We start from the raw sequence: 17,902 nt of genomic DNA on the forward strand, positions 1-17,902 counted from the left end.
GTTAATCTGGATGGTAAATTGGCTGGAAAGTTATTTATTGTGCTTGGAGAAGTTGGAGGTACTCTGCCCCCTGCGATCTTTCTCATGTGCGTGATCGTGCAAGGATAGTAGGGAATATGTACGTCACAGGAAGCAAGAGTGGAAAAATGAGCGTAAGAAAACATCTATGCTATGAGAACTGCATCTGGCCAGTAGCTGGTCAAAATAACTTGCTTTTCCTTGACTCCTGGTATGCGTATAATAATCTCACTCCGTTAGAGCGAACTGTTCCACCTTAAAAGTGTTTGACGTTGCAATTCAGACCTCCCAGAACCATTGGACAAATTCGGCCACTGGGTGTTCGTTTTTTTCCTGTCTGTAAAGTATATTATCGCACTACCTGCAGCTACACCTTAAAGAATAACCAGCTCCACGACAAGCTACATCACAAATTGTTTCACATTCTGTTGTATGCCTTGACATTCCGCCAGTTATCACCCCTTTACAACAATGTGATTCCATATGCTTTATTTAAGAGTGGATACCTAGCTGAACGTCCTGCACTGTTTGTAGCTCCGAAGGCGTTCGCCGTCGATCTTGATGGTGCGAATCTTTATGACGACTGTGCCGCTCTATGTTTCATTCGGTATTCATGGTACAATTTAATGGCTTGTTTTGAACACTTCTTGAATGTCGACAATGTCCATTTTTTGAAGTGTAATACTTACAGCACATCGCATAGAAGGTTGACCTCTGCACCTCCGAGGCAGCCATTTTCTGTCGCCGTCGTGATGCACATTGGGGAGTCATTGGCAGCTAATATTTCTCCTGTCATAATTGTTAACACAACACTTTCCAGTGAGCCTCACTAAATATTAAACTTGCGATCTCGCACTCAAGGGGTTCCTGTAAGAGTCGTCAGGCGCATTTTCTCTGGTGTAGATTTTTTCAATTTCTTTTTTGCATTGCGTAGCCAGAGTCAGCCCAAACAGATACTGCCGTTCACGACTTTCATGCGACGTTTAGTGTCGACGGAGTGCGTCTTTTTTTTCGTTACGAAGAAAACGATTTTTAAAGCGGAAATTGGCGCCCCTATTCAATAGAGCAGTCCCAAACTAGGCTAGTGCGATATTCATATTATCGATGTATATTAACAGGGGCAGTAAAACTCGAGGAAAAACAAGCCCTGGCCAGTGCCGACGGCTGCCAGCACGCAGCAGCTCTGCTGTGCCGCTGCTGAGGTACTGATCATTCTTTGTGGTTTACTGTCGCCAATAACATAAATGGATAGAACAAATATAACATTAGATTAATATGTGGCTGCTATTTTGAATTGCACGTGAAAGTATCCTTTACAAACGATTTTGTTTGTAACGGGAACAGACCGGCGTTTTCCGTCGACACTGGGCGTCGGAAAAAAAAAAAAAATGCTATGAGCTGTATTTGTTTGGGTCGACTCTAGTCACACATAGCAAAAACGAGATTTCATACACCTGCCGAAACACCAGAGAAAATGCGCATGACGACTCTTCGGAGAGAGATGCCGTATAGCCTACTTTTCTGAGCTGGAACATATTCCAACCGAAACAGGAACCTGCGGGAACACCTAGGACGTTTTAAAAATTCTCTAACATCTCAAGAAATTCTCGCACATTCTAAAAATTTCTCGAACAGTCTAAAAAACTCTAGAGCATTCTTGAACCTTCTGGAAGATTCTACAACATTCTGGACCGTTTTGGAACATTCTGAAACATTCTATAAAAATATAGAAGAAACCCTGTAGCCAGACTGGGACACATCGGAACTCGATTCCCAGCTGTTTCACTTTGTCTATTGGTACGTTGCCCTCTTTAGACACTCATAAAATTCAACTCAACCTCTGCAGCTCGAAATCGAAACCTCCTTCATCTACATCTACATGCATACTCTGCAAATCACATTTAAGTGCCTGGCAGAGGGTTCATCGAACCATCTTCACAATTATCTATTATTCCAATCTCGTATACCGCGCGGAAAGAATGAACACCTATATCTTTCCGTACGAGCTCTGATTTCCCTTATTTTATCGTAGTGATCGTTCCTCCCTATGAAGGTCGGTGTCAACAAAATATTTTCGGAGGAAAAAGTTGGTGACTGGAATTTTCTGAGAAGATTCTGTCGCAACGAAAAACGCCTTTCTTTTAATGATGTCCAGCCCAAATCCTGTATCATTTCTGTGACACTCTGCCCATATTTCGCGATAATACAAAACATGCTGCCTTTCTTTGAACATTTTCGATGTACTCCGTCAGTCCTATCTGGTAAGGATCTCACACCGCGCAGTAGTATTCTAAAAGAGGACGGACAAGCGTAGTGTAGGCAATCTCCTTAGTAGGTCTGTTACATTTTCTACGTGTTCTGCCAATAAAACGCAGTCTTTGGTTAACTTTCCCCACAACATTTTCTATGTGTTCCTTCCAATTTAAGTTGTTCGTAACCTAGGCATTTAGTTGAATTTACGGCTTATAAATTAGACTGATTTATCGAGTAACCGCAGTTTAACGAGTTCCTTTTAGCATTAATGTGGATGACCTCACACTTTTCGTTATTTAGGTTCAACTGCCACTTTTCGCAACATTCAGATATCTTTTTTAAATCGTTTTGCAGTTTGTTTTGATCGTCTGATGAACGACAGCGTCATCTGCAAACAACCGAAGACGACTGCTCAGATTGTCTCCCAAATCGTTTATATAAGGAACAGCAAAATGCCTATAACACTGCCTTGGGGAACGCCAGAAACCAATTCTGTTTTACTCGATGACTTTCCGTCAATTACTACGAACTGTGACCTCTCTGACAGGAAATCACAAATCCAGTCACATAACTGAGACGATATTCCATAAGCACGCAATTGCACTACGAGCCGCTTTTGTGGTATAGTGTCGAAAGCCTTCCGGAAATCCAGAAATACGGAATCGATCTGAAATCCCTTGTCAGTCGCACTTGGGGGATGGAGGCCTACCATACAATATAACCAGCAAGGAGGAGCGGGAGTGGGTTGCGGAGTTATAGCGACAGGCATGAACCAACCCCGCTTACATATATTATATACAGTGTAATAATTATTGTAATGTTAAAAATGACAGCGGCGGAAGTAGAGAACGTACACTCCGACGCGTCTGTAAAAGCGGAACATTATTATTCGTAAACAATGAAGGTAATTGAGGAACATGATGTTACTGTTCCGTTCGCGTTCCGTACATGCAGGCAGAGAAAACAAAGCAGTCTATTGAATTAACACATCAGACAAGTGCACTTATCTTTATAGGTCCCCATTGCTGTGACTGACGAGAACACAAATATAACTGCAGAATTCCCAAATAAAAAAGAAGCAGCGGAAGACACAGAGCTACACGATATGGGAAGTCTGTAGATGTCGAACTCTAAATGTTCTAAGCCCACTTACTACAAACACTTGTCCGCTGGGTACATGTTAACACTCGGTACACCCAAGTCTGACATAAGTCTGAGCGACAGCGCGACGTCTCTGTCCAGAAGTAGTACTCGAACTTCAGACGGAACTGCCTCGCTTGTCCCTTGTGGCCATATTTCATAAGTGCTGTACGGCTGCGGAGCTGCCTCTAATCTGCGGGGCGAGGCTCGAGCCTCGTCTATATTGGATCTGCTGGCGGCTCTGCGTCGACATGCAGCATCTTTGCAGTGGTCGACTGCTGGTAGCATTATCGATGATCGATGACACTGTAGTTACACAACATAAAAGCAAATCTGAAGAAAATCAACATCAGTTAATTAAAAGGTGAAACAAAGGAACTGGAAAAACAGCACCATTGACAAGAACCCGAAAAATACAGTTATGTTAACAGCAACGAGAGAGTATGCTAATGCTGTGAAAGAACGGAGACTGAAACTGACGATAGCTGCAAATCTGGCGGTTTCTGTTTATAAGGTGAGCAGGGTACAAAAGTAAATACACCTTGCATAGATAACACAATACAAAACAGCCCCCACATATCTTAGGTCTGGCTGTTGGTGTTACTGGAAAGAGAAATATGTTTGCAGTGTAGCTACATCGAATCGGTCTGCAAAAATATCACCTGTTTCTGAAGCTGTATCTTGTGCCGTACATTCTTCTGTCTACTGAAATTACAACAAAGTATGAATTAACTAACGTAAATACTAAACAATAGTAGTATGACTGAGGATTCTGGCTCACTTTGTTTACATTTGTGAAAGCATATGACCTAGGTCATTGGTCTTGGGCTAGTTCATTGGTATTATGGTGAAATCATCAGGTTCAAGGATCAGTTGCAATTGACTGTTGACTCTGACTTGAACAAGTGATATCATTAAGATGGCGAATGGCAGCAAGTAAATTAAATATTAAGTATGGTGTGGGCAGTAAATTAAAGAAATTAAAGACGGCTGTTTGCAAAAAATTAAATATTAAAATGGTGATTAATTATCAAAGATGGCGGTGGGTGGTAAATATAAAAAAATGCTCACTATCATTGGCTACATTTTTCTATTGCATAACATGATTTATAATCTTTGTCCCACCTAAAATGGTGTCTGAGAACAATTTAGATGTGGATATATTAAAGAGGAAGTCTAATTAATCACATCTTCCAGTAATTCAGACTGCCTGTTTGTTTATGTGCTTGTCTGCATAGCATAATATTAAAAAACACATATTTTCTGCACTTACAGACCTGGACATGTTAGTTTTACGACATCAGCCCAAGTTGTAATGTCATTTCGTAGTTATCATGTTATTTGTAACTATTTGGCATGGGGATTGAAGTGGGGTGCTCAGTTTAGAGCTCTCAATCATGTTTTAGACAGCAATTTGACGGATATATGTGTACGTGTACAGAACATTGAGATAGTTAACGTAAATATTTACTTTTTTGCGTTGCTGTCGTTTCTTGGCATACATTTTGGACTTGGGAAGAACATTGTGACATTTTAGAAGCATCATATATGTCGCAAACAATTTGAGGCTCTATTGTGTCTCAAACCCAGCACTCTCATACGCTATCGAAGTATGAAAACCACCATGTGTTGGTGGTAATAAGCAACAAGAGCTGAAAGCAGCATTGGATTGCATTTCGTAATTTTTGCAAAAGAGCATGTAAAGCAAAACTCTTCCTCAATAACTAAATACTACTAATTCGTTAATCTATACTACTATATAAAGACAATATGTCATTTCATATTGTTATCAAAAATTTCTTCATTAACTTGTTTCAGATTTTTACTCAATACTCTAACCAATGTTCCGACAGACGAAAGCTACGTATTTTTTGATGTGTGTGGTATATATATATATATATATTGAGAGGACGCATTGTTAGCCAACATCTCGAAAAGCTTTTGACTGATATCCTTCAAATTCTTACTCGAGGTTCCAAAAAACATTCAAGTGGACATTTGCTACAAATGTTTCAATACATATGGTATATAAATACATGTCCATACATATTATAGAAGTTTGTGTATGTATATACATGATGTTCGAAAATTCCCATTACAAATTCCTAGAAATTGTGGAGGGGAGTAAGAAAATTACATTTGAGTAGGAATTCATCTCAGGAATCATCATCCAACGACACTACAGAGCGTCAAAGTTACAGGCACCGACGGCTGTAAATGTGTGTGTATAGCAGGTGATTCGGTACGATGTTACAAACTTTCTAGGGTAATCGAGAAGGATAAACGTGTCAATTTGAGATAAGGATCCCTGCATCAGAAGCGAACGAGTCTGAAGTTATAAGCGAAAACTGTTCTGATATCTCTAACAATGGAATACGAATACTGGTACCATTGTTGCTGAGATTTTACGGCAGGCAACATTTAGAGGTGCTAGTCTGGACCAAACCAAGAAAACACGTCTAGTAAAAATGGGTTCCAAAATGCATACCTTAGGAGCTATGAGCAATTGTTCAGTAGAGGAGATATGTTTCACAGTAGCGAAGATGAACAAATGCTCTTAGCTACTGAGATACACATTTTAGAGCTCATGACTACTAGACATTTTTTCATTGTTTTGTTCCATAGTGCCAGCTCTGAAAGTTGCGTATCCCAGGGTCTTAGCAACAGCAGTACCAGTACATGTATTCAACTGCCACAGAACAACTTTCGCTTACATCTTTCCACAAAATGATAAAAGGGAAACGTTTCTGACTTACTTCATTTTCGCTGTTCATTCAGTAAAACTACCACATAATACACGACCTTTTGTTACCTCTTAACTGTTATCTGTATTCAAAACACATTTTGCAGTCAGTATTCACACACACACACACACACACACACACACACACACACACACACACACACACAAACACACACACAGACACACACACACACACACACACACACACACACACACACACACACACACACACCACTAGATGTACCCACCAAAACATATAATTGTACACCACACAGTTCAGGAGGTGTAACATCATAAACAATAAGATGCGAGAAAAGTGCCACACTTTATTGTGTATGTATTACTTCTTTACTGATAAAGTGGAAAACACTTTTCAGTGTCCACATATACCACTGGATGTACTTGAAAAGTTATATCTTTGTACAATATACAGTTCAGGACATATGATGCCACAAACTTTGAGATGCATGAAAACTAAACTGCTGGGCGAAATTAGGTATAGACACGGGTGAAATATCAATGTGTGTAAAATATGTGAAATATATGTGAAATATGTGGATGTGGGCAAAGCCATGAGTAAAATGTTTGTTCTAAACCCGTAGATCGATTTCAATCAAACTTGGTAAACACATTATTTACTAACTGGAAAGAAATACAATGGGGGTAAAAACCAGTAACTTCATATTAGTGTTGGGTGATAATGTGGAGAGAGAAGGGGGGAGGAAGAGATGGACAAAGAGGAGGAGGAGGAGGAGGAGGATATGAACAGAGAGAGAGGAGGAGGAAATGGACAGACAAAGGGAAGAGGGATAGAGAGAGGAGGGCAGGAGGAGATGGACAGAGAGAGGGAGAGAAGATGCAGGAGATCATGGATTAATGGAATTGGAAATAAATACACACCGAGGTAACACCACGTACTCAGCTAGTTACACTGCACAAGCAAACATTGATCATTAATGGTTTATTGTCTTTCCTTACTGTTTAAAAGGCCATTGCTTAAGAATGAAAACTGCGTACTTTAGAGTTCACAATTACACCTTAGACACCATTTTGAACTAAACATTGCACACTTTCACGTTTCTGACTTATTTTTGCTGAATAACCGTGGAACCAGAAAATGGCTAATATAATTTTTTTTTAGGGCGCTCACTTTAATGTGTAAATACATTTCTTTTCCAGGATCCTTGGAATCTTTAGGTTGTTTACCGATTCAGAACGGGATCATTACGGGTTCATAACAAAGCGAGATATTGTGAAGAAGTGAAAGATACAAAACACAAGTCAAGTAGTCTCTTATTTGATCAGAAGAAGTTGCTGCTGCTTTTCGTCTTTTGATATCAGCATTGACACGAAGAACAGGTAAGAATTTCGCCCTTAGGCAGCAGCAAATTTTCCACTCCGTCCAAAAACAGTACTTTATTTTGTAAAAAAAGATTAAATGGCTAGATTAACCGAAATTTTGACATTAAATGCATACATGTGTGATTGTGAGACTTTTATGTTTAAAATATGTCCTTTTAGTAATTCAATGCACTTCTAACACTTAGTACTAGAAAGAAACATCTGAATCTTAAAGCACTAGAGTTTTGCGTTGCTGAGCACTAACTCGCTAGAATATCCTTTACTGTCACTTCAGGTTTAAACATTTAAAACAATTTTAATACTGAATGAAAAAAGTATGTATCTCTAAAAGAAAATTTATTATCGCGAGTCGAGTAAAACTACCGGAGTTGATAAAGCTGTGTAGTTTCAGCTGATGTCATTCCCGCTCGTATGAAATCGCTAAAATAGTTGGAATTTGCTACAGTACTGTTGTAACAAGTGTGTTGTGGCGCACGGCATGTGTACCCAGTTTCTCGGAACAGAGTTGCCGCGGAGAAGACTCTAACGTGCTGAACCAGTGTCCTCAACCGCACACTTGAGAACCGCTCTGGAATACGACCGCCTTTTATTGCTGGGTTCATAAAACGGCACGGAGAAAGCAGTCTGGCACGAGATATTCTGCGAACCGCCTGCTGTGTGCCGTCGTCGAGTTTTACTGCTGCGCTCGCCGCGACACAAACAGCACCCTAAAGAGTAGGCGTCCCAGCAGTGCAGCGAGAGACATCGCAGCAGGCTGCAGGGGTGAGCTGTTGTGCGGCGCTGGCCTCCGAAAGTTTCCGACATTCGAAAGACGATCAACGAAGCTGTGTAGCTGCATCCACATGTACACATTTAGTCCACAAGCCACTGTACAGTCCACTCCGATGATACCAGTATAGTTCGGGTCTTGTGTTGTTCCATTCGCGTGTGGTCCAAGAGGAAACGACCGTATGCGACCTTACCCACCTCAGCTTTGCTCATCTGTCTCTAATTACCCTCACGCAACGAATACGATACAGGCGGCATAACTTTTAGTGTGACACCTACAGTAGTACAGTACGTTATAGGGGCCAAATTAAATTATCTTTAAGAGTGATACTCGTCTTATCACATAGTTAATAGCAGGATGGCTATAACTAAACTTTCGCTGTTTGACAGAGCCCCCAAGAAAAACCAGTGATCGTAGGACAATGAAACTTTGTGTAAGGACATGCAGAAAATAAATAACGAACAAACAGTTCAAAGAAACACATTTTAATTTGCACATGAGAGGGTAACAGTTGTTAACTTCGTGCCATTTTTACGTCCCAGGTTACAATAGTCATCTTCAACCTCCGACGTCCTTCGGGTAACCCTGCAGCCAGAAATCACGCGGGCTCAGTTCTGGTGATTTTGGTCGCCACGCAGTTTGGAACGATCGGCCAATTATTCAGTTTCTTCCAAATGTGTTACTGAGTACCCGAGAGGCCTCAGGAGCAATGAAAGGTGGAACTCCATCATATATCAAAACAGTTGAGTCCCAAGCACCTCTTTCCCGCAGAGCAGGGCGAAGCATATCACAGTAACGTGAACCGAGTACCTCCTACGTCACCGTACCGGAACCGGTGCCTAACGGCAATCATGACCCTGACACTACTACCAACGTTAATCATGCAGCGCACAGTCTGATCATCATTCATTGGGTATCTACACGACAAATAGTTTTCCGCTGACACTGGCTCAAATAGCGAAAGTGTAATTGCATCCACCCTTTTCAGAACTTTGCATAACATTTTTATGTAAGTACACGAAACGAGAGAGAGATGGGAATTAGATAACATTATTCATTAGCTTTTTTGTCATCAGTCTTCTGACTGGTTTGATGCGGCCTGCCACGAATTTCTCTCCTGCGGCAACCTTTTCATCTCAAAGTAGCACTTACATCCTGCGTTCTCAATTATGTGCTGTATACATTCAGATTTCTCTCGTTTATGCTCTACAGCTTCCTCTAGTATCATGGAAGTTATTCTCTGACGTCTTGAACAGATGCCCCATAATCCTGTCCCTTACTCTTGTCAGGTTTCCATATCTTCCTTTTCTTGTTGATTCTGCGGAGAACCTCCTATTCCTTACTTTATCAGTCGACCAAATTTTTGTGTAGCACCACGTCGCAAATATTTCTGTTCTCTTCGTTTCCCCACAGTCGATGTTTCCAACCGTAAATTGCTGTGCTCTAGATACACATTCTCAGAAATTTCTTCCTCAAATTAACGCCTGTGTTTGATACTAGTAAACTCTTGGACAGGAATGCCCTTTTTACCTGTGCTAATCTGCTTCTTACGTCCTCCTTGCTCCGTACACTATGGATTATTTTGTTGCCTAGGTAGCAGATTTCCTTTACTTCGTGATCATCAATTCTGATACGTTTCTCGCTCTTCTCATTGCTGTTACTTCTCATTACTTTCGTCTTTCTTTAATTTACTCTCAGTTCACATTTTCCATTCGACAGTTTCTGTAATTCTTCTTCACTTTCACTGAAGGTAGCAATGTCATCAGCAAATCTTATCATTGATATCCTTTCACCTTCAATATTAATCCCATTCCTCAGCCTTTCTTTTATTTCCGTCATTACTTCTTCGATGTATAGATTTAACAGTAGTGGCGAAAAACCACATCTCTGTCTCACACACTTCTTAACCCGAGCATTTCGGTCTTGGTCTTCCACTCTTGTAGCTCTCTTTGGTTCTCGTACATATTGTATATTATCCGTATTTCCCTATAGCTCACCCCTATTTTTCTCAGAATTTCGAACATCTTGCTGCGTTTTGCGCTGTCGAACGCTTTTTCCAGATCGACAAATCCTAGAAACGTGTTTTCATTTTTATTGTCTTGCATAGTAAGGTACCGACAATTTTTTTTATTTTTTTTATTTTCACGTGACTTCTCTTAATTTATAATTATTAATTTTCAGCAGGATGGAAGTGAGCGTCGTGTAGATTCCGTTGTACGGAGAAGGACGCCATGAATAGAATAGCTCTGCTGGGATGTACTTGGCTGCTGTGACCTGCCAGGTAACGGCAACTTAAGTGATCTGTACGGTTCCCTTACAAATAGACCCGGGCGTTAAACTCTGTACTTTCTTCCTTCGATTACAACTAACCCTTCTGTGAATGTGACCCAGTTTTTTTATGATACCAACGACAGTAGAGTGATTGCTTCTCGCTGGTACTGAGCCTAACAAGCAGGACCCAGCAGAGCCAGCCTGCCTCACTTCTGCCCTTTCTATGAAGCGGCCCGCGCGTAAAGTCCGCGGCGTGCTACTCGTGCTGGGCGCTATGTTAGCGAAAGCCGTAAAAGGAAAGAAAGCAAGATTAAGATTTAACGTCCCGTTGATACCCAAGTCATTAGAGATGAAGCTCAAGTTCGCATTGTCTTAAGAACCGTCTCAAAACTGAGCTCTTCCCCGGTCTTCTTGTTCACTTAAATCCCCATGAATAGCCTCGATTAATCAATGTGCCAACCGATATCTTGATTCACCCTGTAAACAGAATGGAGTATGATGCCGCCGAGGCGATACGAAATGGAATAATCTTCTTTGCGTTCCACTTTCTAGAGGAAATAGTGCGCAAGTTAGGTGCACAACCACGACCTTCGCAGAACCTCCATCAAATACAAGAAAATTACGAAGAGTTAACTTCAATCGTTGTGTAATTCCTTGTTCAGGTCAAACTCGTTCATCGAGCTCTGAATAGAATCTTGCTAAAGTACGGAGCTAAAAGAGGATGGCTGGTTTGTATCGTACATTCATGTGATGTGATTTTTGTGCCGCTCCACAGCGGAAACTTACACCATTAAGCTTATGATAGCGTTACTTTTTAAGCAAGGCAACTTTACAGACAGTAGCTTTGTTCTTTGTGGATACCACCCTTCTTGAAAGAGACGCAGATGGCACTTCGTACCTTGTGGTGCAAATATTGAAACTGATCTATTAGAACCGTTCCAGGCAGAAAGGCTCTCACTTTGCGCATTACTCGCAGCTGACGCCAGTATGTGATGGTAAATGCCTTTGTAAGCGAGAGGAGCTTTTATACCCGTCCAGTGTGAATATATCTTTGTGTCTGCATTCCTCTAGTGATTCTTTGGTCAGGTTTAGTTTGATATCTTCTTGGGTAACTGAAGCATAACGTGGTAGTTCAGGTAACTTGAGATGGTGATGGAAGCAAGCAGAGAGATTTGTCTAACCAGTAAGACAAACCAAGGAGAGTTTTCGTGCTGGGATAGCTATGATGGCCAGAGGATCGTCGCTGCCTCTTTGCTAAGCCCACCACCCTTCTTTCCCAAGCGCGCTGGCGTGGGTGCGTGTCACTACACTTTGGCTGTAGTGGCTTAGTTTCTGGATACAGGTATCAGGATGTCTTATTTTGAACACTGAAAATGCTAAACATTTTTCTTTAGTCGTGTAACGTTAGGGACAAATTCTTCTTCTTATTATTATTGTTAGGCTATTATTATTATTATTTCTTTACTTTCTCAGACGTTAAGTCTGGTTAAAAATGGAAAGTGACGCGGGCCTTGATCAAGCGTCACTTCCTTTTAACTGTACGGTATATGTTATATTGCATTTAGGAACTTTCGGGTAATTGAACATGTATCAATAATTACGGATTTCTGTAATTGTATATATAAGTTTGGATGTAGCTGTATTGCATTGATGTACTGGTGGATATTGTGTGGTATGACTCCTGTAGTTGATAGTATAATTGGTATAATGTAAACTTTATCCTGATGCCACATGTCCTTGACTTCCTCAGTCAGTTGGATGTATTTTTCAATTTTTTCTCCTGTTTTCTTTTGTACATTTGTTGTATTGGGTGTGGATATTTCGATTAGTTGTGTTAATTTCTTCTTTTTATGATGTGAGTATGATGTCATGTTTGTTATGTGGTGTTGTTTTATCTGTTATAATGGTTCTGTTCCAGTATAATTTGTATTCATCATTCTCCAGTACATTTTGTGGTGCATACTTGTATGTGGGAACGTGTTGTTTTATTAGTTTATGTTTTATGGCAAGTTGATGATGTATTATTTTTGCTACATTGTCATGTCTTCTGGGGTATTCTCTATTTGCTAGTATTGTACATCCACATGTGATGTGATCTACCGTTTCTATTTGTTGTTTGCAAAATCTGCATTTATCTGTTGTGGTATTGGGATCTTTACTAATATGCTTGCTGTAATATCTGGTGTTTATTGTTTGATCCTGTATTACAATCATGAATCCTTCCGTCTCACTGTATATATTGCCTTTTCTTAGCCATGTGCTGGATGTGTCTTGATCGATGTGTGGCTGTGTTAGATGATATGGGTGCTTGCCATGTAGTGTTTTCTTTTTCGAATTTACTTTCTTCGTATCTGTTGATGTTATGTGATCTAAAGGGTTGTAGAAGTGGTTATGAAATTGCAGTGGTGTAGCCAATGTATTTATATGAGTGATTGCTTTGTGTATTTTGGTAGTTTCTGCTCGTTCTAGAAAGAATTTTCTTAAATTGTCTACCTGTCCATAATGTAGGTTTTTTATGTCGATGAATCCCCTTCCTCCTTCCTTTCTGCTTAATGTGAATCTGTCTGTTGCTGAATGTATGTGATGTATTCTATATTTGTGGCATTGTGAACGTAAGTGTATTGAGTGCTTCTATGTCTGTGTTACTCCATTTCACTACACCAAATGAGTAGGTCAATATTGGTACAGCATAAGTATTTATAGCTTTTGTCTTGTTTCTTGCTGTCAATTCTGTTTTCAGTATTTTTGTTAGTCTTTGTCTATATTTTTCTTTTAGTTCTTCTTTAATATTTATATTATCTATTCCTATTTTTTGTCTGTATCCTAGATATTTATAGGCATCTGTTTTTTCCATCGCTTCTATGGAGTCACTGTGGTTATTCAATATGTAATCTTCTTGTTTAGTGTGTTTTCCCTAGACTATGCTATTTTTCTTACATTTGTCTGTTCCAAAAGCCATATTTATATCATTGCTGAATACTTCTGTTATCCTTAGTAATTGGTTGAGTTGATGATTGGTTGCTGCCGGTAGTTTTAGATCATCCATGTATAGCAAATGCGTGATTTTGTGTGGGTATGTTCCAGTAATATTATATCCATAATTTGTATTATTTAGCATGTTGGATAGTGGGTTCAGAGCAAGACAGAACCAGAAAGGACTTAATGAGTCTCCTTGGTATATTCCACGCTTAATCTGTATTGGCTGTGATGTGATATTATTTGAATTTGTTTGGATATTAAGTGTGGTTTTCCAATTGTTCATTACTATGTTTAGGAACTGTATCAATTTAGGATCTACTTTGTATATTTCCAATATCTGTAGTAACCATGAGTGGGGTACACTATCAAAAGCTTTTTGGTAATCAATGTATCCATAGTGTAGTGACATTTGTTTAGTTTTAGTTTGATATGTCACCTCTGTATCTATTATCAGTTGCTCTTTACATCCTCGTGCTCCTTTGCAGCAGCCTTTTTGTTCCTCATTTATAATTTTGTTCTGTGTTGTATGTGTCATTAATTTCTGTGCAATGACTGAAGTTAATATTTTGTAGATTGTTGGTAGGCATGTTATGGGGCGATACTTAGCTGGGTTTGCTGTGTCTGCTTGATCTTTAGGTTTCAGATAGGTTATTCCACGTGTAAGTGTATCAGGGAATGTGTATGGGTCTGCAATGTGTTAAATAATTTAATTAGATGTGAATGTGTTGAGGTGAACTTCTTTAGCCAGAAATTTGCTATTTTATCATTTCCAGGGGCTTTCCAATTGTGAGTAGAATTAATTGCTCGGGTGACTTCCTGTTGCAAAATTATCACTTCAGGCATTTGTGGTATCATCTTGTATGAGTCTGTTTCTGCTTGTATCCACCGTGCATGTCTGTTATGTTGTACCGGATTTGACCATATGTTGCTCCACAAGTGTTCCATGTCTATTATGTTTGGTGGATTGTCTATTTTAATGTGTGTGTTATCTATTGTCTGGTAAAATGTCTTTTGGTTTTTGTTGAGTGATTTATTTTGTTTCCTTCTATTTTCACTTTTTTGGTATCTTCTACGTCGTTTGGCCAATGCTCGTAATTTCTGCTTCTTTTCATCTAATTGCTCTATTGCTTCTTGTTGTGAGATTTTACCTAACCTTTTTCGTTTTTTGTCTGATATTTCATTTCTTATAAATTGTGTTAGCTGTCCGATGTATTTTCTCAGTTTTGCTATTCTGATCTGTAGCCTGTGTTGCCATGCTGGTTTTTGTGGGATTCTTCTGTGTGTTGGTTGGATCTCTGCCTAGTGTGTATATTTAGTGTAGTGAGTGCTCCTATATAAACCAGTAGTTTTAACTCTCCCATAGTTGTAACTCTTCCATAGTTGTATTTTCATTTATTTTGTTGTGTATGATTGTGTTGATAGTTGTTATTGTTGTTTCGACTTGTGGGTTATTTGGTGGTCTATGCAAGAATGGTCTAATGTCTGTATTTGTGTCTTTGTATTCAATATATGTCAGCTGAAATTTTTCTTCTATATCTACCATGTTCTATTTGTGCTTGTTCTGGTGGCTGTCTTAAGATGTCGTTTTCCTCTGATTGTTTAATTGATGCGTGTTGTTCTTCGTTTGTTTGCTCTGGGATGTTTGAATCCATTACTGTATTTTCTTCTTCTTCTGATTGCACATTATTTTGTTCTAGTATTTGTTGTACTTGTTGTTTGATGTTTTCTGATTGTGACTGGGGTATCCTGTTATTTTTTATTATTACACGGATCTGATCAGCTAGTCGTTGTCCTGTTAAAAATTTTAATTCTTGGTATCTGGTAATAAATGTTGTGTATACTTGTGATCTGTATCCAGTTGTGTTGGTTCCTAGGTTTGTTGCTTGGTAATAACAGAACATGAGGTGTCGATTAATTTCATCTGACCATCTCATCCTCTGTCTTTGTTTTCCTTCTAGGGTGGTTGCAGGAAGCATATCCTGCAAAACACCTCTATTTGGATTTAAATCATTTTCCAGTTGGCTAGCAGTGTCGTTACCATTGTGGGCGGGCATAGGGTTCAAGCGTCGTCCCCGACCATGACGGCGCTTGTCCGAGGCTTCTTTAGCCCTGTCCTGAACCAAGTAATCACACTAAAAGGGGGGTTAGCCCTATTAGTGGTTTGTTCTTTTCGTCGCCTTTTACGACTGGCAGTACATATCGGAGGCCTATTCTTTTCCCGGGCCTCCACGGGAATTATTATTATTATTATTATTATTATTATTATTATTCCACGAGTCTAAATGTATGAGACATTCGCGAGGCCACTCTGCGCTGACCCGAACTGCCGCTGCGGCCACGATAAGCAGTAAGCAGTGTGGTTATGTTCGTCTAAATTTATCTCCGGGCTAATTTCATTGTCAGCTACATTGGTTCGTGCACGTTACTTCCCTTTACACTTGTGTAATTTGTTTGGAATTGTGTGATGTTAAAGATTTGATTATTTGTTCCACCACTTCCCTCCCTCGTGGTGTTGAATGGGATCCAAGCCATCCGTCTGCGCTCTAAATAACAGACGCATGTCCTTCAGAGATTATTTAACAACATATTTACTCACAAATTTTATCGAGTCTCGCGAATCTGCGTGAAAGACAAAATTTTTCTTCTATGTGGACACCATACGTAATCACAAGTGCGCCAGACTCGCTTTTGCTATAAATGTTTCTCCTCCCCTTTAATCAAACACAGAAAAAGCGAATGAACCTCTATTGTGAATATTTTGGCACTATAATTACCCCCCTTTATTCATGTAAACCACGTGGAGGGAGCTGCACCCGCTTCCATTCGCCAATGAGCGCGTAAACATGTATACTCGGCGAATTATAGGCTGCGTTCCACGCAGAACGAGTGCCCATATAAATTTATAATTTCCCCTCATTTGATGAAAATCCGGCATAAAAGACCTGACGTGTTTTTGCAAACTCATGACCATCCACATAATGGAAACACACCTCTCTGGTGGGCTTACAGTTGTGGTAAATAATGATGTTTTTACTCTTACTGTGCACGTGAACTGATGTGTCAATAATTTTTGTTTGTTTATCCCCTCATTGTCTTAAAGTTCAAATGTGTGGGAAATCTTATGAGACTTAACTACTAAGGTCATCAGTCCCTAAGCTTACACACTACTTAACCTAAATTATCCTAAAGACAAACACACACACCCAGGCCCGAGGGAGGACTCGAACCTCCGACGGGACCAGCCACGCAGTCCATGACTGCAGCGCCTTAGACCGCTCGACTAATCCCGCGCGGCTCATTGTCTTATATAAAGTCCGTATTCTTCTGCGTAGAATGATTCCGTCCTCCATCATAGGCTCTTAGGTAGATCTTCCTCGTATCGATGGGTCAAGTACACTATTAATCAACACAAGCGAAGGACGCCTGGTTTGTTATATGTTAGACCACAGTTACAACTGACTTCCTTCCGCACAATCGACGGAATAAAATCGTGGTACAAAACTAAGAAAGTTCCTTTAAATTACTACGTCTTGTTCCAGTAAAAAATACCAATACAGTTAAAGTCCTACGCTTAAGCCACCTGATTCTGTCTGTAATGACACATTCCCCATTCATGTTTGCGTCGCCTCGTTATCTGTTGCGCACCTCTGCAGCACAAACGCACGTTACAGGCCTAATGTATGAAACTCTTGTCATAGCTAAATTCTATTGGGAACATCAAACACAGATTAATGAGAAATGGGCAACGAAAATACTCAGTAAATGGTAGTGGTATTCCCTGAACAAGGTAGACAGCGAGAACACGTAAGCAGTTAGCTTTCATTTGACGACCCTTGCGTAAGATCAGTGTGCCGGAAGCGACTAACTTTCAGTACATACCTAAAATAATCCACGTTTTGTCCTGAAACTAGCATCATGCCAGTCCAAGAAAGCCATGTTTTATTGATTGGCGACTCCATATTGTCTTGTGCACTACGACCAGATAACAGGTATACTTGAAAAAAGAGACAGCATTGGCCGTATATTTTTACTATCGCAAAATCGATTTTCTGTCACTGAGTGACCATCTTCAGTGCTAGAAGTTAAAAATTTTTTTCACATTACGATCAGAGAGTACAACATAGAAAATCACAATTGCATCTGCATATGAACATAACACTTGTTAGAAACAAACCAATTTTGTATAACTTAAATTAGGATGCACTGTTGTCACTAAGCTTTACGGCAATCACATAGACTGAGGTCGCTGTTTACCTGCACTTGTTCAGCAGACCTCGGTGTGACGGGGCTTGACACGCCCTCTATGTGACATGTGTCACGTGAAGACATAGTATTACTGTTTTTGCGAATTATTAACACTAAATAAC

This window comes from Schistocerca cancellata, chromosome 2, assembly GCF_023864275.1.
Source record: "Schistocerca cancellata isolate TAMUIC-IGC-003103 chromosome 2, iqSchCanc2.1, whole genome shotgun sequence".
Lineage (NCBI taxonomy): Eukaryota > Metazoa > Arthropoda > Insecta > Orthoptera > Acrididae > Schistocerca > Schistocerca cancellata.